At 34.5% G+C, this 3,242-nt stretch overlaps 1 non-coding gene across 1 annotated transcript; it reads right to left on the bottom strand.

The window, feature by feature from the left end:
• Positions 1-293: 293 nt before the first annotated feature.
• Positions 294-401, bottom strand: LOC115065324. Its single transcript, XR_003845101.1, has one exon. It is a non-coding gene; the product is annotated as a U6 spliceosomal RNA (small nuclear RNA).
• Positions 402-3,242: the final 2,841 nt, after the last annotated feature.

Genomic DNA, 3,242 nt, shown 5'->3' with positions numbered 1-3,242 from the left:
TCCCTGTGTACTCTTTGATTGATGCTTTAGTCCCTGGGAGTTCTGGGGGTACTGGTTGATTCATATTGCTGTTCCTCCTTCAGGGTTGCAAACCCCTTCAGTTCCTTGGGTCCTTTCTCTAGCTCCTCCATTGGAGACCCTGTGCTCAGTTCAATGGATGACTGTGAGCCTCCACTTCTGTATTTATCAGGCACTGGCAAAGCCTCTCAAAAGATACTTGTTGGCATCCACATTTGCAGTTCTAGGAACTTCCTCTCCCACTAAGGTCAGTCAAGGAAGCCGAGATAGAAGAAAAAAATATTGAATGCTTCAGTAATTTGCATGTCATCCTTGTGCAGGGGGGCATTCTAATCTTCTATTTATCATTTCAATTTTAATATATATGCTGTCAAAGGGAGCATAGCTTTTATTTTATAAGGCCACTTTCATTCTATTTTCTATTTTTGGCAAATTATTATCATAACATACAAACATATATACATTTCTTATAGGTACGGGTTATAGAAGAGCACTTAACTTAGAGATTATAGCTATGATTAGTTCAAGTTGTAAAAGCTGATTACATAGGAAATCCAAAATAAGAAATGATTGGTCGATACATTGTTCTCTTAAAGGCAGGTTAACCACAAAAAACAAAGTACGCAACAGTATCTCTGTCTAAGACTTATGTGACCTTAAAGTTCATTAAGTTGTGAGGTCCAGCAAAAGTTCCAGTTTTTGGAATATGAGATATATTTTCATCATAATGCATTGTTATAAAAAGAATACAACTTCATTCTTTCTATTATATACATGGGTACTTCGAAATATGTACTCAGTGAGCCCCTTGCTTTAGATACAGTGAATTAGTTTATAGAATCCTAGCCCTACTCTAGTGTTGTTAAAAAAAAAAAAAAAAAAAAAAAAAAAAAAAAAACAAGTAACGAATGATGGAACCCAAGGACTTTAATGTACTTTAAATGTGGAAGATATTATAGCGAATTTATCATAAAGATCCTAAATAAATACTGTATAGCTTAAACAGTATACACAATTAAGGGAAGTCAGTTAAGTTGCAGACAGAAACAGGAGGAAATCAAAGTATTGCCTGAAATATAGTTGGAAGCCATTGGATTTAATTTGATATGTCAAAACACAATTTGACACACATACACACACACACACACACACACACACACACACATACTACATGATTCTCCTTCCAAGTTTCCAAGTGAAAGGGAAAAATAGTTTAAAACATAAAACCATGGAAAATACTTTAGAGTGCTGAGCCTCATGAGGGTCCATTTACTTTTGAGTCATTCTTTTCTCCCCAGAACTTGTGGGATTCTTATCTACAGCTGTCATTTCTGTGGATTTTGTACTTAGGATGGTAACAGTAACAGTTGTGAGAACACAAAGTATCCTCTTTTTTTTATTTTGTCCAGGCTGTAACACAATATTTCAAGAAAACAACAAAATGAGAATTTTGGCTGCATAGCTTAGTATTAAAATGGATTGCATGCTTCTCTGGCATCCAGTGTAAGATTGTTTTATAAAGAAAAGAACCATCTGCAAGAGCTGTCAACAAAGAGTTTAGCTCATCTCTTCATTCTGGGACCATTTTCACCTAATGATGCAGAAACATGTTATAGAAGAAGATTTCACAATTGTTTTCATTTCTCCCAATGTTTTTGAAACAATACAAATCTTCCTGAACATAGTCAAAGGGATCTTTCTTTGAAGGAGACCAAAAAGGCTCTGGACCAGATATTACAAAGCACTGTAAAACTGACATGGGACATCCATAATGTATGTACAGAACCAGAATGATGAAATCAAAATACTCAGGTTTCCAGACAAAGTCATTTGTTTGTTGAAATGGCTTAGAAACGAATTTTCTGAGAAGTCTTATAGTGAAGTAGATACTTCAATCTTCCTGAGCATGAAAAAAGAAGTTGGTTAGGACATGTCAAATCTACTCTTGTTTAAAATAACCTTTAGCTGTATTCTTATGCTCATTTTAGTGTTCAAACATGTTGACATGAAAGTATATAAAAACAGATATCTGTAAAAGGTATGTGTGATATGAAGGTATTTGTGTATCTGAATTGGAATGCAGCATGTTATTTATCTTTGTTGACAAACAGCAGGGTAATTTTGCTTCAAGGGGCCAGGCTAAGTTATCTATGTATAGTGCAGTTATGTCATATTCAAACCATTGGCAATAATATGGTTCTACCATAGGAAACAAATGACAGAAAGATGTGCACAGTCTTCATTTCTTAGAACTTTCAGCATAAAAAAGGCAAGTAGTTGAATGAAAGATTCATATATTTTAATCTAACTGTTTCATATGTCACCGTCTCAGCTATCTCCTTTCTTGGCAATATTTAGAAATGTTTGATCATAGAAAGGGTAAGAAATAAGCCCAAGGAATAAAATTTCAAATTGTGAGATATGTCACTTTGGTATCAAAGTGCACTAAAAAATTGAGATAGTACTTTGTCTAAATTACTTATGATATTTTATAATAATAATATAAATAATTATACCATATCTAGAGTTAATTTGGACATTCTTTAATGGACAAACTATATGAGTATGATGATAATGTCATAACAAGTAACACAGATTTGATCATTTAATTAGCAAGAATTTACTTTCCACAGGCTAGAGTGTAAATTTCTATGTTGAAGTCTGGCAGTGTTTCTGGTGTGGAAGCTCTTCGTGACTTGTGGATGGGCACATTGTTGACACATGGGAATTTCCTTCTGTGCATTCAGTGTAAAGGACTACATACGTCTTGTAAGTGCACCACTCCTGTGAGGTTTGTTTTGTTTTTACCACTTTACCTATCCTGAGTTACATTACCCTGAGGCTTTAATACATGATTTTGGACAAAAATAGGGGACAAACATTCTGTAACATTCTACCTTACCTTCCAAGATACACAAAATTATATTGGTGTATAAAATCCATTCTGTACATTTCTATTTCCACTGAATTCCTCATTCATTGTAGTGTCAACTTCCAAGCCTCACATCTTACTTAAATATTAAACATTGGTGAAACTCAATAATTTTCTATGTACTGTGAATCTGCCCAACCAGATATGCTATTTTCTTTGAAAAGGATGATAAGTCAGGTAACAAAAGTCAGCAGGAAGAAATGGAAGTGGCTTCCAATCCAGACCGAATTGTAAAGTCAACATCCCTCAGCTCTGATGTCCTGATAGATTTTCTTTAGTTCACCTTCCCACC

The sequence above is a fragment of the Mus pahari genome, chromosome 13 (genome assembly GCF_900095145.1).
Source record: "Mus pahari chromosome 13, PAHARI_EIJ_v1.1, whole genome shotgun sequence".
Lineage (NCBI taxonomy): Eukaryota > Metazoa > Chordata > Mammalia > Rodentia > Muridae > Mus > Mus pahari.
This window is presented reverse-complemented; position numbering and strand designations above follow the sequence as displayed.